The sequence below is a fragment of the Ambystoma mexicanum genome, chromosome 2q (assembly GCF_040938575.1).
Source record: "Ambystoma mexicanum isolate Mex_15411 chromosome 2q, UKY_AmexF1_1, whole genome shotgun sequence".
In the NCBI taxonomy this organism is placed as follows: Eukaryota; Metazoa; Chordata; class Amphibia; order Caudata; family Ambystomatidae; genus Ambystoma; species Ambystoma mexicanum.
Genome location: NC_090924.1, coordinates 655,317,372 through 655,337,696, shown reverse-complemented (window position 1 = coordinate 655,337,696; position 20,325 = coordinate 655,317,372). Strand labels below are relative to the sequence as shown.

General features: G+C 43.1%; 1 protein-coding gene across 4 annotated transcripts in view; it reads right to left on the bottom strand.

Moving 5' to 3' along the window:
* Nucleotides 1-20,325, bottom strand: part of EMP2 (epithelial membrane protein 2) — a 182,339-nt gene that overhangs the window by 126,457 nt on the left and 35,557 nt on the right. The window lies entirely within an intron of this gene.

Genomic DNA, 20,325 nt, shown 5'->3' with positions numbered 1-20,325 from the left:
AGAATAGACCCAGCATGTGAACTTTAAATGAACAACAATGTGCATGCAAGCAGAAACAACCATTAGTAGCTTTCATAAAACAGGAATCTCCAGGGGTCCATTAACATATCGCTACACTCAATGGATGCAAGACCATCAGAACAGCTGTGTTTACCCAAGTGAATGGATCCTGTTGCTTAAACTTAGAAAATAACATTAAATGCAAGTTATTACATTGAAAATCAAGGCCAAAACATTGGTGTTACTTGTAAAGATAAACTGAAAGGAAAGACAACCTTTCCAATGATTAATGGGTGACTGGTCAACCATCGAGTGCATTCCCATAAATAGGCACATGACTTTCAGGCTCCACAAAGAATACACACCTGTTTAATTAAGCTTTGGGTAATGGAAAGTAGCCTATTAAAAAGATCCTTTGTTCAACAGAAGGTCTATCACAAAAGGACAGATGGCTGCCACCAATAGTAAACCGGTCACACAAGAAATTCCCAGAAGTATGTTTTGATGCATTTCCCAGATTGGACGTTAAATTGTGCAACATGATGGAACATTTGGAAATACAATGTCTGTGGTCATTTTTTGACCATTTGTTTCACTGAAAACCCGAACACAGATCTGAATTCAGCAGGAAAAACAAGGATCCCATCAATATATAAATGTTATTTTAAAATTTATGACATGCATAATTTAATAACTCCACCATGCATGCAGAAACAAATGATATCGCTGGATGCATAATATTCTTACAAGTATGAACATTTTATTCTTACCAATATCAAGGTGAATTGACTAATATGGTGAAAAAAAACAGACAAAGCGGGTCTGATAATAAGGCTTCACACAGCATCTAGTATGGTGAGCTGGATCAATGGCTCTCTAGAGCCGTCAGAAAGGCTGCTTCTGTATCCCAGGGAGTGCATCGTTAAAATCCACAATAATGGTTACATCAAAGCATGTTGTATGGGACAATGGAGCATAGATCCCTGAGCGACCTACTGTGTGAAAAGGGGATGAAAGACATTGATATATACACATAATGGTTAATACAGAGAAGAAATAAAATGCTGGTTGCCAGGATGGAATTATTGGCATTTTAACTAACAACTCAAGAGTATCAGGCTTATTGACATCTCCTTATGAGTGATGTGTTTTTTTATTTTAAAGAACATTCACTGGATTGGCACTAATAAATGCAGATGTCTGGAATGTTGGTATACTTTCTGCACTATATGGCAAAGGGGATTGATTGTCCCCAGAAACATGTTTTTGCTGCATTTCTGGAGACATGTTTGCACTTTACTCAAGTACAGGAATTAAAAGTTCAGGAAATAAACGTTTAAGAAACTTCAGGTGAGGCATTAACATTTTCACCTACACATCTTGAATAGAGAGATTAACTGGATTTAAAAAAAAGTGTCATTTGACCTCATAATACATTAGTAATTAAACCAGGCACATAAAGAGGTGGGTGATAAAAACAAGCTGCATTTCCACATACTGGCTGTTTTTACCATTACCGCAATCCTCAGAATGGGGCCAATAGTCTAAGATTGTTTATTTGGTTAATGCACACTGCACAATTAAAATGTTCTTGATTAGCAAACAAACTTTTTGGAGTCACAATTTTGTACTAATATTTTAAATGTCACCAGAACGTATTTGTACCTAAGACATAAAATTAGCAAGAACACATCATTTCTATGTACCACTGAAGTAATACATTAGTGCAATGGGCGTCTGTAAATTGTAAAGGTTAGCTGCATTAACGGGTAGAGAAGACTAAAAAGGCTCTGAAAACATTTCAGTCAAAGACTCTGCGCAGCTTGGTGCAGTCAGTGTTGCACAGGGCAGTGTCCTTCAAATTGTACGCTTAGCCCTTCATTTGCTGTGTAAGGAGAAGTTTCATAAAACCAGAAAGTTCACAATAGTCATAGCCGGAGATGTAGTTTGGCTTTGCGGCAGGGAGGGTAATTGGAAACTTCAGGTGGACAAGATGGCCTTTGCCGGTCAGTGAGATCAACTGTTTTTTAATATATGTTAATTAACACTTTCAAGGGTAGGGCAGGGCCGCCAACTGTCCTCAAGCCCGGGTCAGGTAAGCACAAGCACAGCATTCCAGCCTTGCACATCCATGAAAGTGATATTTATCGCCATTAGCACTCAAAGCAGTAGATCTGTAGCTGTACACACTGGATGGAACTATTGATCACTACTTTGTGTAAACTTGTAGTTAGCTCTGTGTATTCATAATGTAAGAGAAAATAAAGTAAGAGACTAAGCAGAGTAGATGGTGTAGCAGACAGAACTGGGCAAACTAGGTGGGATATTGTAATTTTGTGGCCAACTCACTTTCAGGGGAGCCGGTATAAAGCAACAGGGTGAAACGATAGGATGACAAGGAATTAGGAATTTGAAATCAGCTCATTGTTTGAGCAACAGTTGCACTGATCATGCAACAAGTAGGTCACATTAGGTGTGCCATCAAAAGCATTTGGAAATGCGATCATGTACATTTTCAAAAAGTGTTCAATATGATGCACTTTCCCAAACAAAATGAAATATAGTTGACACAGATTTATAAATGTAGACAATGCGGTGTTGCAGTACTGTAATTATGCATCATTTAACAACTTACATATTTTTAGGAAGGGAATCGCAGGACTGTCTTTAAAAAAGAAAACATCACACATACTAGTCTTTGCCAGAGAGTATATAGTTAGCTTAATACAAGTATAATCCAGATGACTTCTGCTTTGCAATTATTTGGAAAAAGAGAATATTTGTTGTCTAGCACTCCCACACAGGACTTTGGCAAATTAAAAAAGTGGAGATAATGCAGTCATATCTCCCATTATTCTCTTTGCACTTGCAGTGAACAGATAAGAGGGTGGGCGGAGCCCTGAGAGCAAGAGGGGAAGGTCAGGTGAGCTGTGCTTTCATTAAGCAAGTTATTTTAAATAGCTAGCTCTGCTGCACAAGTGTCAATTTAATTAGCGAACCTACAGAAGAGCAAAGCAAATTGTTATGCGACACTGCTTATTTTATACCTTGCATATAATTAAGATGCAAAATCAAGTTACACTTGAGAATGATCTTTTGTAACAAAGGATGCTTTTTTCAGTGAAAGCAAACCAGTACTGCACAAAGGTTTTTTTCAGAGTTCCTGGGCTGTGTGCATTTATCATCAAGATGCATCTATATGATGTGTTCATACACTTTGTGTAGGAGAAGATTTCCACAAACATATCATAATTGTTTGAAATCAGACACCCGTTTTGTTTCGAATGGGTCCTATTCATTTCTAAGTTTCATCATGGTTTGATTACCCGTTTAAATTAATTCAACCTTAACTTGCAATCAATGGGGTAAATTACTACAAATGGTCAGGGACAGCAGATTCTTTGATCAAGGGTGAGTTGATGGTCATTACACCTATCGCAGGGGTCACATTCTCTTTCAAATCTCTAAGACTACAATTATAACATCCAAAACCTGACTCAAGGAAGTGCAAGCGCTGTTACAAACAAACAAAAATGAAACAGTTACATTTGTAATTGAAGTAGAAACTAAAAACCGGTCCCTGTAGTGATAATCCAGATAGTTATTTAATGTTTTTTGTGTAGCTGTTCATGCATGGTTCTTCCGACTTCTAGCCACTGTGATTAATATAGCTCAGTTGATAGTCAGTTTACAGACATCGGAAGGATGTTAACCAGCTGAACTGTTTTGGTGGCTGAGCGCTCGCTGCTATGGTTTGCAGGGTCGAATCCCAGCAAGGCAAACTCAGCCTTTTATCCTTCCGAGGTCGATAAGGGAGTACCAACTTTGGTTGGGTGATAACTGTATGTGAATATGTTCCATGTACAGCACTTTGGCAAAAGTGCCATATATCAAATCATTAACTCTGTCCAGCCAAACTTGAGTACAAGATTAGATATAGAATTTAGCATAGAGTTCTTACCTCTCTGCACGGTTGTATCATAACAATGGCATACCGTTAAGTAGTACTAGTTCCAGGAAATTAGGACTTCGATCAAACGTCAAACACACGATACAATCATGATTGTATTACTGTGGAATTGGCTAGATTTTAGATTTTTGGGTCTTAAAAATGTCAATATATACAGAAGACATCAAATGGCCAGACCTTAAGATAAATAACAAATGGTATATTGAGTGACATACCTCTCACATCCCTTGTGCAACATGTTTTAGGACGTGCACCACCTGTAGTGTGGCTGGGAATTGGTATAGAAATAATTCATTTTCCTAAAGGCTAAATTCCTTCTTATTCTGGTTTACTGAATTCTTACCATGGAATGCTTTTCCGATTCAAGATAGTGACTAGTCAACACGCTATCAATGTTATATTCGTTCTATCGTTGAGGATCCTGCACTACTGAAGCAATTACCTGTTCCTGGGTGGTTCTCCCATTTCTGTATTGGTGATGCACATGCTCGGCTTGTTTTATGCGACAGTAATTTGGACTGCTGAGGCCTTTGATGTTACGTGTGTGTAGCTTGCACTGTTTTGGGGGTGGGGGGCTTAATTTACCTCTTCATTGCAGGGGTGCTTGCACTGCTCCATCCCATGCAGTTCTTTCTCTATGCAAGGGAACATCATTTTGTGATCTCCCCCACCCCATGTATCTGTGGTAGTAGTGTATTCAGACTCGCAACATTCTTGTTCTATGTGAGGAAAGCACGATCTACTGCGATCCATGGTATATGTTTTCTATATTACGAGTGAAGTGTGAACTACTGAAGGCTATGTCATAATGTTTTATATGAGAGGAGCTTCTACTACATACACACATTCCTGATCTGTTCTCGGTGTGGGAATCCTGTACCCTTGCACTGATCTCCACCTGTTCTACAGGATTAAAGCTTGCATTTGGATTGCCCGAATTCACCTTCTCCATTTGTGTGGGGGAAGCCAGCATGGTTCCTACACAAGCTGACCTGCTCTGTGCAAGTGAAGCATTAAAATGTGTATACTGCTTTTGAACCATTTCTCTACATGCAAGGGGAATTTAGAGTGTTAGTGCTCATCTGTTCCATTTGTGAGAGTGTGTGTGTGTGCGCGCGACTGCACTATGTGCTTGATCTGTTAATTGAGAGGGAAAACAATCTGTCATGATGCAGAAAGCTGCCACGTGGTAATGCTTTCCATATAGTTTTAACTTATTGCACACGTCGGCTGGTTAGCACATACTTTTTACTCTTGCAAAGGAGAAAACTCCTTTCTACTCTTGAAATCACATTTACTCTCAAAGATTAAAAATATGTAGTAAAATACTCCCCACCTCAAAATCTCATCTGGAGCACTGCTCAAACCTGTAAGACTTTCCACAGGTTTGTCCCAGCTTGAAGTTTGAGAGTTCCGCCCACCCCCTTCGAAGGTTCAAGATAGGAGGGTTTGTAGGGTTTGACCTTGTGTTTATATAAAGGGCATAGAAAGTCGGGACAGCCATGGCTGACCTTTGAAGAGGCCAGGAGCTTCTCAGGTTTGTAAGGGGAGGGATTTTTAATTAGTGTGACGAATCTGGAGAATTTGTCCACTCTCCGCAGAGGGGAGCAAACCCCTGTGAGGCTTGGGAGGTGAGCCCCGTCCTAAGGGGTCTGAGCAAGTGGGACCTCACTGGTAGTTCCAGGGACAAGTACTCTCAGTCCAATGAGAACCTCCCTGAAAGGAGTACATGGTGTGCCTACATGAGACTTGAAATAACAGTTTGTTCTCAGATTTTACCTAAAAATACCAGCGATCCTCCCTCCAACCTGTTGGCTTCAGGTAATGCAATCTGAACGCCATCGTCAAGGATGGACACTTGATGACGGATTTAAAAACAGTAAGAACTGTGAATGAGGAAAGACATCCTATGCCGTGTGTGACTCCTACAGAGGGAGGAGAATCCACGATATACAGAGGTGAGCCTCTCGTGACATGTCCTGAAGGGTTGGAGCTATGCAGAGCCAGCGGTGGCGTAGCGGGAGCAGGACCCACTAGCTGGTGGATACAAAGCGGATATGCTGCCCGAGCAAGAGGCTCAGGTCATGAATGGAGCACAGACTGAGGTTAAACCATCTTCCATGGTGTCACAACCACTAGAGAACAGTGGTGGGCTAGACAGCGAACAACATATGCCGAGACCAGGAGAAAGAAAGGAGCTAGAGTCCCTGAGCTCCAAACGGCAAGTGCCAGTACCAACAAGATGAGCATGAACAGGACAGCTCCCAACTTGAGGACGCCAGCGAGGGCTGTAAACAGTGGGGTCAAAGACTGGCAAAGCCATTAACGGTACGAGAAGCTGAGAAACCGAAACGGGCACAAGACAAAGGTAAAACGGAGGGAGAGAGATGTGAATACTGCATATTAAAGCCGCAGAGGCCGCCAAGAGCGTGAAAGTCTGAAAGAGTACAACGGGCATGCGACCCACCTAAACCAGAGTGAAAGAAATATGAACACAAGATGTGAAGGCTGGGGAAGCTGTTCACAGTGTAAGAATCTAACAACTGTATGTACATGTCCTGTGAAACAGGGAGTGGGAGGGATACATGTGCTTTGTACAAAGGATGGGGAAGCCAACAAACATATGAGATTAATTGGAATGAGAACGATGAACCCTACCAAAGAGCCACAGGACTTGGGGGAGTTTCAGTGCCACAAAGGTGTGATACATTAATTGATATGCAAAGTGATCCTGGAGAGATTGAACTACTGGGAAAATGAAAAACGTATAGGAAGAAGAATGTGTCTTTTCCCCAGGGAGAGGGGAAGAGAAAACTACATTTATCATTTTAACCAACCCACTACATACTAAGACTGGACATTTTAACGGAACTCTGAGCCTGGTAAGTCTCCAAGAAGCCCATTCCAAGGCTAGTGTGCAAGCCTCCTTTTCCTTTTAATTAGGTACTCTAAAGTGGTAGGGCCTATTAGTATCTAGGAATTTGGGGCCAAGAAGGTGGGGTGGGTGGGAATGTCACAACCATCCACCAAATGGTCATGGTACTGCAAGGTTGTATATCCTTGCAGCATCCTGTGCTTGCGACGGGACATCAGCCCCGAGCAACCTTGAGATGCACTGCCTCTGTTGCCTCCAACAAGGTTATTATTGTTCCTATATGTGGTCTTAACTAAGGGCCTGAGACCTAATTGCACCACGGTCATTCTTCTCTTGAAAAGAGATAAGGCCGATCAGAGTTTGATCCACTTTCACACAGTCACACCAGCACAGCACCATGTACTAGTCGCAGAGATCCATATGGTCTCAGGAGGATAGCTCATCGGCAACGTGCTCACCTTGGAAGTAAGACGACACGGAGCAACACAGGTTCTAACCCCGGGTCTGCACTTAGAAGCCTCTGCGTATTAAGCACATTATAAATAACAGATCATATCATAAGCAGCTAGCCAGGACTCAGAAGACCATACCCAACTTGCCGGTTGGACAAGTGAAATAATTATTTCTAAGTATCATTAGATTTTCATTTGACAAAAAGAATTCCATATTGTCCAACTATATTTTTACTGTTTTGCTGACCTCACAAGCGCGGACGTGTTCCTTGTGAGCAGGTACATGCTGCCATGAACGTTTGACAATGGTTTACGGTTATTCAATTAATTCGGCCAGTTCTCAGCAGTTAGGTTTCAGTAATGTGTACCTTCCAATTTTAAAATCAAACCACATTTTTCACAGCAATGGAAATATTTCAGTGTCTGATAACTACATATTGCATGAAAGAACATATGCGTTCGCTCCATTTCATGTCTTCGTAACTGAATTCTCACAAATATCTGGCTGTGTCCCACCCACCCCCCACCCCCTCCAAGTAACTGGTTTGATTTTTATTAGGTTTCTTTATCATTTACTTAAAATCAAACGCCCATCAAAGGTTTTCTGGTTTGTCTTTGTAATCAAGAGTGAAATGTATTTGCTCCGTTACATTTTAAATGTGCGTTTACAACTTTTTTTTATTGGGTTATACAGTGTAATAAATGAACGCGTGAAATAATGGCGTTTGCCATTATTATAATTTTATTTACGATTGTTGTAATCCTTTCAATGAAAACCTTTGGACCCGCACTATTAATAGTTACAGGGCAGGTTCGTGTGGATTTTATTATGTACATGCAGATGCTATCTTCACAGCGAAACGCATCTTTGGTGCCTCAAATATTTTAGAAAATGAAGGCTGTATATCACGTGGCATCTGTCACCTTGCACTGTCTTACTTTACAGTTAACAAACCTGAACCTGAATTACACCATTCTTAAAACTCCAGTTGCTTCCATCATCATTGTTCAAGTTGACCTTTTTCCATACATAGCTTGAACTGTGTCGAGTTACCCCAGACATTTGTACACCTTGCACCAATAGTATCAGTTACTGTCAGAATGTGTTTTACAAACTACAAATAAAGAATTTTTGGGAGGCGTTCAATGGCTCCAGAACCTTACAGCTCCCTCCCTCTTCTGCCCATTAAAATAGTAAATAAATGGTCTTGGGCATCATTTCCCCAATTTGAGTAGTTCAACAAAATTAAGATTAACATGTAGCAGCATTTCGCCAGGAGCAATATCCGCGCAAGGTTATTCAGAAATTAATCTATTATGACTAAGGATTGCCTCGTAAGGGGGAGGGTAGATTCAGGAACACCAAATGCTTTGAACCCATTATACTTAAAAAAAAAAAAAATGTTTTTTATTTTTTTAAACCTTCGAACCCATTATCCTAAGAACTACTGATGTTAAAGTTTAGGGGAGCACCAAAATATGCCTCACTTTTCTTCAACACTAAAATAAAACCGAAATGGCGCACCTACACAACGATTGGGGGAGCTTTGAGTTACACGAGTGAATCCATTTCTGTGCACTAAAGGGTTTCTCCAAAGCAGGCATCAGGCGCCTCCTTACTAAAAGGTCCCCAGTAGCATGCTGGAGTGAGCGGCCGTTCAGTAGCAGGCAGAAAATCCCAACGGTGGGGCTCATGGCAATAAGAACTGCTACAGAGCAAAACAAAAAGGTCTGTTTTTTTTAAACACCGATTCTGAAACTCTGATTTTTCTATACAAAAAGGGTCTGGGATATTTCTCCTCTGTGAAAGGTGCAGCGAGCTAAAACCTGGTTGTAGACCCTCCCTAGTGGGAATCGACCCATAGAACAGATTCTGACAGTTCGTTCTTGCTGAAGGGTCTCCCTGACCTTTTTGTATAAATGTTTAGAGACCTGAGGTTTAACCTCAAGTTACCCAGGGTAATCCAGATGCGAGTCTCTTGCTCACTGTGCTTAGCGAGGCACAGTTTCACCTCACTGAGGAGGCTGTTGGTACACTTGTTCACAGGAGAATTGCCAGGCATTTCAGTGTTCGATTGTCCAGGAGGGTGGGACCAGACAGAAATGCAATGGGTATTTCTTCTCTGTGAAAGGTGCAGTGAAACAAAGCCTGGTTGTAGATCCACCAAGTGGGAACCTACCCATAGAGCAGGTTTTTTGGTAGAGGGGCTCCCAGTCCTTTTTGTATATAGGTCACACACATTGGCAACTGGACAACACACAAAATAAGGCAATTCGTCATAATGTTGCAGTTTTCACAAAAATCCATTTGGTCAAGACCAACATTCCCATGCATCACAGAAATTGTGTCAAAATACTTCCCACTTGCTTTTAGTTTTCATAGTTTTTAGCGATGCCTTAAAGCAATATTACCCGAGCAGGGTGTTTGAGGAGGGCATTACTAAGCCAGGTAATGCCCCAGGCCATCTAGATGCCCGAGCTAAGCGAGGGCTTTAATAGTACCTGTGCGAGGCCAACATTGCCATTATAACCCTAGCACGTTAATCTCTAAAAATTGTGTTTACGTTGAGAAACAACGTTTCACAACTTAAAAACTACAAAATGAGATGGCCAACATGGATCGGAGAGAAGGGAACAACTACCCGTAGTCCCTTCTTCCTTTCCATGGTGGCTATTTGCACGTCGGGGAAACTTTCCAGCTCAGGTGAGGCACAGCCGTGCAAGTAAGTGGGGTGGGGGTGAGAGCTAAATATGTGAAAAAAGGTGTGTGGGGGATACAAGTGCGCAGGGGAGCACTTAACAGAATTATCCGGCGGAGGAAGATGGTGGCCTCCTACTTCGAGGAGGCTCAGAGTTGGGGCTTTACCATATGGTAAAGCAGTTTTCTGACCCTCCTCATTGGTTGGGACACCAAAGCCACGCCCCCTTTTATATAAAGAGATATTTAAATAGATATATTTTATTTCCAAATATACATTATCTGTGTGATAAATACATTGTTAATATGAACATGTACACTCGAATGAAATAAATAAACCGGTGCTCCATGTCAGGCTTCCATCAATTTATCACAAAACAATGGTCTATGGCTTTGTGCGCCATCGCTGAAACGACCGTGAAAATCTCCAAACCTGAGACTCTCGAAGCAGTTTGTGTTCCTGTATTTGTGTTTTAATAAAGAACAATGTTTGCACAGAGCTTGCAAATAAAATAGTTCTTTTGCACTTAGAAAAGCTTGCCAATATTTAAAAGGGATTCATGTACAAATAGAATAAATGAATGGCTAAACATGTTAATTATCGAGAGAAAAACATGCAATTCAGATACAATTTCCCTTTGGACCGGTGTGCATACAAATTTTATGTTGGCACAGGATTCGAAAACATGGGCATTTTCAACAAATGTATTCTGAAAGTAGTTGGGTAGGACTACTGCGATTCCAGAGTGGGAATACCCCCCATATATAGCAGCCACCCGAGACATTAACCTTTTTGTGGCGGTAACACAGGCATTTAGAAAGGCCCATCTGTATGCCTGAGTGCACACACCTGTCCTGTGCATATAAGCCAGATGGGGCACTTACACCCAAACGATGTAAGGTAGTTAGCACACAAGGTGCGCTGTGAAAGGATAGTGACCATTCTTAGGTGGTGTGGTCTCCCTCCAGACTATGTGGTTGCCCGATGCAGACTGCTGGACCCCATCTAGTGACTGGAAATTGCGGGAAAGAAGACTCGCAGCCAGGCAGGCACAGGTGACACTTCTGGGTCGCACATCGTCCTTTCAGTGGTAGAAATGTGGCAAATAAAGAAAGGTAGTGGAACTGGCCTCAGCCAGGGGTGGGGTAGGCAGTGGGATCAAGGTGCAAAACATGTTGCAAGGGGTTGTCCATGGGCCAGCCACGTGGGTGGAACAGGCAGATGAAAGTGGTCCACCATTATTTCTCATTCATTTCGCTCATTTGTTACATTTAGAAAATGTCTTTGTGAAATAAACGCCTCAACCCACTGATTTTAGCTCTGCTGGAACCCATACGCGACACCTTGCTGAACAGCAGCTGCTTGAACAGCGGCCTGCCACTAAAGAGTGTGTGCCGTCATGAATAGAATTTGTTAAAGCCTAAATCCTGAGACTGAAAAACTATCTCCTCTTGAATGACAGATCCAGAGGGATGAATAGTCAGTGGTCCTGAAGTACCCCACATGGAGTGCATTGCAGTGTTCTCAGCCACTGAGCTCCTACTAGAACTGCACACTTCAATGACCTGAAGGGGCAAATTACACACGGCCGCCTAGTGTTAAAATTAAATCCTCTGGAGATCGTCTGGACCTTTATGAACTTACCATCTAACTACCATCTCAGAATTTAACTGGAGATGACAACTTGATAAGTTTTCCAAAAAACAGGAGATTGGGCATTGTAAGAGATAATTCTTTAGTGTTGCAGAACTCCCTCCAGCATTTGACACCTGAGATGAAGTCAGATAAGAGTCCTCTAGGCTGCGCATGTACAGTGAAATAGATTTTTAGCTTGGCTGCAACCGCTGCAGGGAGGTATGCATTAACTTCAAAAAGACCAGTTCCAGAATTGTGATAATGCTTATTCAAAGTAGAGGAACTGTTAAAGAAGTGGTACTCCACTACCAATAGCTCCAGCTCACTTCGAACTCTGTGTCCTTGCCTCCACCAGATCACCGGCACTTGTATTGAAGGCAGAGATAGAGCCAAAGAGCAGGCTCCCACCACCGGTTTTAAAATTCCTGAAGTGTTGGGGAGAAATCTCATTTCTGTGCCAATTTCCTTCAATCTCAGACACCCCCCCCCCCCCTAGTACTTTTGCTGGACTTTAGGACTTAATTTTAACCCTGGAGCGACAGACCTTTTTCTCACTCTCTCATGTGTTTTGACCTGATTTGGATTAGGTGTTTCCTCTGTTTTTGCAGTCTGACAAACTCCATATGTACCTACCTTTTGTATGGTGACACAGCACCTTCAGTGCAGTGTCACAGAAATCCTTTAGATTTCTCAAAAGGTTTAAATACCTTTTCCTGTGTGAACTACAGTTTCGAAGAATAGTAAAGTGAAATTGGCTTTACTTACCTTTTCTCTTTGTAGGGCCAGCACATCCCCATCTTATGTGGAGTGCTGGGGGTTACCTAGTAGCCCCTTGTCCAACACCCAGGAGTGACCATTTCTGTAATAATTGCCCCGGTCTTCGAGGCCTTTCACTCTGTGCGTCGAGGCAGATTTGAGCCCTTTGTTCGTTTTGCCTTTGGCAGGCTTCAGTTTGTCTGGAAAGGCAGGATGGGAGGGAGGTTCTCGAAACTCCCCTGTCCTGCAACCAGTCCCGATTGGCTGACTGGCTGTCTTTTTAGGAAAGCCAACCTGCTGTTTGAGTGACAGCCTACGCTGTGCATGAATGGGACTAACCTGCTTAAAAGGCAAGGGTTTTGTGACTAGAGTTACAGTCAACCACTGGGAGAAACAGCCGATTAAGAAACTGAACGAAGCTTGCTGCATCCTCCCGGACCTTTGAATTACCTGGTGAAGCCCTGCTGCTGTTCTGATTGACAAGAGAAGCTCCAGAAAGGAAGACGTCTTCCTTTGTGTTAGTTGGATCAACTAACCCCGAGACCAACTACACTGAAGCACCTTCCCAGACTGGCTGTACTACTTAGCTGCTGCATGAACCGAGTGCCAGAGGTCAAGAAATCCGTATTCGAGTGAAACGTCTGAAATCCGGCCAGACGCTCCAGGAGTCTCCTAAAGACCCTCGAGAAGCAGGACGACCAGAGCTAGAGTCCCCTCATCAGAGTACAGGAATCAGGGAGTGAAGGAAGCCCAACCGGTATCAGATTTGCAGTGGTGCCGTTTACTCTGAAACCGCGAAGTGCTGCAGATCCGAAAAGAGCCTGAAGGTGCTAACGGCCTGCAAATTGCTTCTGCAGGAGTACTCCAGACGTCCTCCCTCTTGTCCCCACGACTGAGGCTCAGCAACCCAGGATCTACATCGCTGCAACAGGACAAAATCTAGCTGGACCACTCTTATTCAAACCAGAGGTACTGTTTAGACCTTCAGTACTTACCTCGGTGTCTTTAGCTGTGCTCTTCTCAGTTGAAACTTGCATTGGCTACTTTTGTTGGAGTTGATTCCAACTCTGCTTTTTACAAGTGAAACAGCTTAAGCGATTTCTACAAAACTCTCGAACTTTGTGCAAGACATTTATTATATAAGAAGTGCCTCAGCTCCATAGACTGTGCTCCAATTGACTTTGGCTGTCCTGGCTCCCTGCAGACCCTTCAAATCCATGGACTGATATTTCTGTCCCTCATAGGTGGTAACTTGTTTTTTGACTGTTATCGCTGGGAAAGGCTCGTCTAGACTTCATTGGAAGATTTAAGTATACTCACATGCCCGGAGAACTCGTTTAACCTTTTTCTTTCCTTTAACCTTTCCTTTCTGCAAACTCTGAATCTGCAAAGTATTACTAGTAATGTATAAATGCCATTACTGCCCTTGTGAAGGAAGTAACCTCCGGGTGTAGGAAGTGTGTAAAGAGTTGTGCATCGGAGAAATAAATGCAAAATAAAAATAAGTGCAATTAAACAATAGATTGGCCCTGGGCGTCACATTGTGGATAATGAGCAAGGGCATATATGGAATTGAACATTTGGAACAGGTTCCGAATGGTGCTTTATGCAATGTTATATATGAGGTATGAACAACGAGAGGACAGCTTCTTCCTACTGAAGTACTTTAGGCATTAGAGGAAGCACTGTGTTATACATGGAGCATTGAGGGGAACTTGAGTGCTCATGCACTTTGTGATGTTAATTATTGCAAATAACAAAGAGTGCTGTGAGACAATGCATAGCTCTCAAGTCAAGTAACCTTCGCTCGGGGTACCGAATACAGTGCTGTTACTTATTTTGTTTTTAGTAAGAAAATTATAATTTAAAAAAGCCAGACTCTAAAATCTTTATCCATTTCAGTGGGGGCAAGAAGGTCCTGCTAAACCAGACTTAAACTTTAATTTTTACTTAACAGCAGTTTTATTTTAATGCATTTTTCTCTTGTACTGCGTTTTAGAGGCGAGCATGTGGATTTAGCAGCAGCAAGTGCATCCTTACGAAATGTTGCCTTAAAAGAACGGACCTTTGCACATTTGATTGCACCCCCTCCTTTCCCGGTCTTAAGAGCACCACACTCAAAATGAGACCCATTATGTACCCCTTCACTCACTTTCTCTGAACCAACATTTTGTGCAAGATACTCTTTCAAGTTTAAGGCATCTGGACTTGAAGTGTCACAAGGAGCCAGCGCACACAGCAGTGGGCAGGCAGCGAAGGGCTATTCATTTGTATAGCGCCCCGGACCAGAGGCATCACAGCGCTTGTACAGGAATTGTATGAGCAGAAGGTGAACAGCGGAAGCAACATATGCGTTTAGGTGAAAGACATATGTTATGCATATTTGTTGAAAAGTAAAGTCTCTAACAGTTTTTTGAATCTCGAGATGATGTGGTTGGGGAGAGAGTTCTAAAGGGAAGGTGCTGTAACGCAGACGCTTGAGCCTCCTGCACACTTGCGGTTGAATCTTGGGGCGAGTAGAGAAAGGCTGGATGAGAATTTGAGGCATCGGGTCATAGGTTTGGTTGCAATGCGTCGGGATCCCCACCCCCCTTCAAGAAGCCCTGCTCAATTCTCATTTCCTTTGTGCCCACGGTCCTGACATCCACAATCTCATCGAAGAACACCACCTGGACTTCTTACACTATCAGAAACCTGGCTACACAGTGCAGCAGGTCTCTCCCTTGCACTAGCCCTTCCCACCAACTACTCCATCCTCAGAATAGATAGAATAGACAAAGCAGGAGGCTGTGTTGCCCTTATCAGCAAAACCTCACTTGGCTTCTGGGAAATAACCCTACCTCCCCAACCAGGCTATGAACTCCTCCTCGCCAAGCTCTTATTCAACCCACAAACCACCATAAACTTCCTCACCACTTACAGCCAGCCTAATCACTCCAACTACCCAGATCTTGACACTTCCTCCTCCTTTCTCCATTCATCAAACCTTCCACCAAATTCCTAGTACTAGCGGATTTCAACCTTGGCTACAATGACATCGCTGATTGCAAAGACCTTCCAAACGCACTCACTGAATGTAACTTCACCCAACTTATGACAGGTAAACCACCAGATGATACAATGCCTGTACAATGTGGCTTGTAATGTACCAATTACTTTGTAACAACTAGCGCCACAATACCTCCGGTCTCAACAAATAAAAAGGATGCACATTAGAATGGGTCCTCTCCCTAAACACCACCCTCTCCATCACCATAATGCTGGTGCCATGGTCAGACCACTCGGTCATCAACCTGTCTCGCCCACGTCCAAAGTCCTAATAAACCAGTCGCTAAACCCCCCCACCCTCTCTTGCAACACACAGACTCTCAGGAACATGCCTCACCCCCACACTGGAGTCACACTTATACAAGAACATAGCCCCCCTTCACGACCCTCTAGCCCTAGCCTCTATGAGCACCACACCTCTCACACAGATCATCAACCAGCACGCTCCTCTCAAACCCACAACACCAAAACCAGGCAAGAAATCCAACACCTGGCTCACAGACCAGCTGTGTGTTTTATGGTGTCTAATGCGTGCTCAAGAGCACATCTGGAGAAAAGACCCCACACCACTCAATTTAGAGTAATTCTGATGCAGCCCAAACTTAACACACTTATCTCAACCAAAGCCAAATTCCTAAACACTAGAATTGTGGAAGCCAGCTCTAGCTCCCAGGAGCTATTCGCCATACTCAAAGAACTGGAACAACCAGCCCCATCCCTATACTTGTCGACAATGCCTGGAGTGCCACCAGGCAAGCTGCATTCTCAAACAAAATTACCATACTGCAAGACAGAATCCTTTCAAAGTAACAATCTCTCCTTTCCAAACCCTCCCCTGTCCCCATTCCACAACAGCCACCCCCCTCCTTCTCCCACACTCACCCCCTCCCAAATTCTACCTCACAGCCCTCTCCTCAGAAGATATTGTCACCACAATTCAACACCTCATACCTTCCAACTGCGGAGGCAATGTTTGCCCAGCCCACACAGTTAAACACTGTGCTGCCACCCTTGCTCCAGCCCTAGCCACCTTTGTCAATGCATTCCACTCCAGCAATGTTCCGTCCTGCCTTAAAACTGCATGGTCACCCCACTCAAAAAAATAAAATAAACGTCCCTCCCTACCCACCCACCAACCAACCACCGACCCATCACCTCCGTTCCTTTCTTCTTCAAAAACCCTTGACCGCATAGCATACTCCCAAGTCCAACACCAACTGGAACATTACCAAGGCGCGTTATAAATGCCATATCATATCATAACGTTTTGACCACTGAATTTTCAGGTGTTGCAAACCCACAGTTGCGAGTACATTTTTTTCCCCCCCACTTTAAGAAGCAATGAGGTGCATTTCAAACATTGCCTGCTTGGCATTTAATGTCAGGTGGGTGCAACAAGCCAAAATCAATATTTGTGGGTCTCTGAGAAAAGCCCTCCCCCACCTCAAATCACTTTTTTTTTAAATTATAGATCTCTTTATTTCACAAAGATTTCCTAGCTCAACGCTTTGGAGAAAATTCACGAGCGAGTGCACCACAGCTAATTTTTTTCAGTGCTCGCCAATTGCTACCATTGCAGTTTTCGGCTCAGCTGAACCAGCACCACAAACTTTGCATACCGAGCAGCATCAGAAACCGGGTCACCTTCGGTGCCTTTCAATGCCGTCTTAGTCCTTCGTGAACCCACCTGATGCTCCCACACTTGTTCGGCATTCTGATGTACTAGCCCGGCCAACCATTAGTCTCCATGCGCATTGAGCGCAATAAAAGCAACACCCCTGGTGGCTTCTAACTCTTACTGCATTAATCCATCGCAAACCCTGCCGATTGTCCCACAAGATCATCAAGAGAAGTACAAATAAATACATTTTAAAAAGTCACAAAAGCTGCAGGGCGAGAGGTCAAAAGTCAATTTTTTAAAATGGCATGTGTAGTGTAGAGTGTAATCCTACCACATCCTGGTGCAGGAATGAGCAAGTACTTTCATTGATAGTGTCTTCAAGTTGTGTGTACATTCACACACCAACTCCGAACATCAGACACTAGTGTCGCTGATTTTAGTCTAACCGGATGAAAATGTACTCCAAGACAGCTCTTTCAATATAGATTAAAGGGATTACCAAAGCTATGGCCTTGCAGAAAACAAGGTTTATAAGAAGCTCCATCCTCCATGATCTCCACATAAAAAGGACATTGTCCAGATGCTCACTTAGGAAAGGAAATGAAAACCTGCTGGAACGCTTAAATGCGGATGAGCAAAGGACCCTGTAATACAGATACATAGAAAATACTCTTTGCAGTAGACCCATACTAGTAGGACCCATCCACTCTGCAGTAATCTGCAGGGAGTGACCATCCAAGGATGCAGTCGTCACCGATACAGACACAATGAACACTCTCGCAGTGGCTTGATCCAAAGAGCCCATTCTGCCATCCAAATAGACCAATGGCGTACCCCTGGTTATCACCAATGCAAAACCTGGTCACGGATTACCAACCTATACCCACACAGGATGTAACTACTCATGTCAGGGAGGTTATTCTTGTGTAACCTGCTGTGTATGGTAAATATCCAAGCAGTAACACCATAAAAATACCAAACGCATATGGGACTAAGGAACTGGAGCCTGCGTCAATTATTTCACCAATAGAAATCTAGAAAATAAATTGGCTATCCTTGAAATATTATGCACCTGCAAATGTTATCTGCGAGCAAAGAACCAACAAAAGCGAGAGACAATATGTAGGCTAGGCTCGTCACACAGCAGCCAATCCATCACTAGCAGTAAATTCAGTCTGTGGTGGCTTGGTAACCGTTTGATTATAGATTTTCAATAGCATTTTTATAATCACTAATGAACAAATCTAGCGACACATAAAAGCAGAACATAAGTACAATCATGAATTTTGAGAGACAAAAAGGAAAGGTTCAAGGATGATCAAATTAAACAAAATAATTAAGAATATTATAGAACAAAAACAAACAGGATTGTAGACCATTCTACGAAAAGCCACCACGGCAATAATGCACCACATCAATGTCAATACTTTGCCACCAGTAAATGACCCATGGCAACTTTACACAGCCCTGCATTGGAGAGATGAGCAGGGCAAGCCAGTCAAAAAAACATGGTGTGCATCAAACATGAAAGAAAAAAAAAAAAGAAAAAAAAAAAAAATCACATGCGCTTATGAGAAGAGATTAGAAAGGATACCATTGTAACCATGTCAATAACTTTCATGTTAAAAACAACAAAAAAAACTCACATGCTAAATAACCAAGTGGGAAATTATTGGGAAAGAATGTGTGACCCATGAGTCATTTATTCTAAAAGAAAGTATTGTATGGTTGTCGTCAATCCTGCCAACCACAGACATCTGACATATTTTGCCCTTATGCGCAAAATGGACAATCATGGGATTATAACAAATATGTGAACAATTTCAGATGGTTCCTAAATAACATGATATCCATCATTGGTTAAATCACTGCAGACAGATAGTGAAGAGTTGGTGAAGTAAGAAGTATCTGTATCATTGGATCGGTTGTGTCCAAGTTATCTCGCTCCATATAGGTATTCACTTACCACCTCCATTCTCTACATGCACATAGCACACAATTATTTGCTCAACGACGCCAAGAGTCAACGATCACTGGCTAGTGGAGAGTACACATTTTGCACCTTAGGTTTACATTAATTAGTATCCATGGGGAGAAAAAAAAACACTTTAATAGAATTTAAACAATCGATGTATAGCTGAAAGCCGCCAATAACTCATTGGGGGAGGAGGGGCAGGGGAAGAGCGGGCTGGAGCGATCGAGAGCATGGGAAGGAGCCAGCAGCATAGAAGAGACGAGTGGCCTGCATCACCATTAGATGCAGTTTGCAGGTGATCCAAAGAACGAGTAAAGTGACAGGATGGGAGAGGTTAGCCAGAGGATGGAGGAGTGGGGGCGGTGGGGTGGTGATGGCGGACCAAAGGAGTCAGGGTAGAGTCTCAGGGAGGTAGGCAGATAAATGAAGGGGCTACTTTGTGAAAACAGGAGGGACACTGACACGGCGCTGCCAGGCAAAGAGACAAAGCTCAGAGGTTGACCAATCACCCAGGATGCGCTGGAAAGTATGTACTATGATTCAATCCCTTCACTCTCTCTCGCAACACTAGAGGGAATGATTTGGTGCTCATCCACGATTGGTCTTTGCTTCCAGACCTGGAATGCGTGGAGCTCTAGGGTCACCTGCAGGAATACCTTTCAGATCCGAGGCCCATTCGAGATTGCCCCACCCCGTGTGTATTTCCGTTGTAAAGCACGTAATTCCCATGATAGCATAGAATATTCTCTGTTCCAGCCTTGGAGGCCTAGGATGGGCAATGCCTCTGGCTGCAGGTGCTAGCCTTTGATGACACCCGAGGAGGGCGACCATTACAGAGCTGTCAATGTTGGTCATTACTGCAGAGTTTCTCGTAACTGAGCCTCTCGTTTCTTGTTCATGGTTCCCAGTTTCCTGAAGGAAAAAAGGACAATAAACGTACACCGAATTGAAAGGCAGAGCATTCCAGCGCAGGGCCAGTTTCAGTTTGCCGCAAACTTTAATGTGGCAGCAACAAGTAGAGGTGGGGGGAGCCAGAGATGTCATGGGTAGGGTCGAGCTTGGGGGTCAGGCCTGGCTCTAGGAGCCCACCACGGGCCGAGCCTGGGGAATGGCTGCACAAAACTCTTTCTCCAAACCATCTCCCTTCAGATGAGAGATCCTCACATGAACACAGGAAGTAAACTGCTGCAGGCTGATTTTTCATTAGATCATAATGCCAGAGAGTCTTATTAAACCACAGAATTACAAGGCACTATTTTTGTGTTAAAAACCTGACTATTATTTTTAGCTGCAG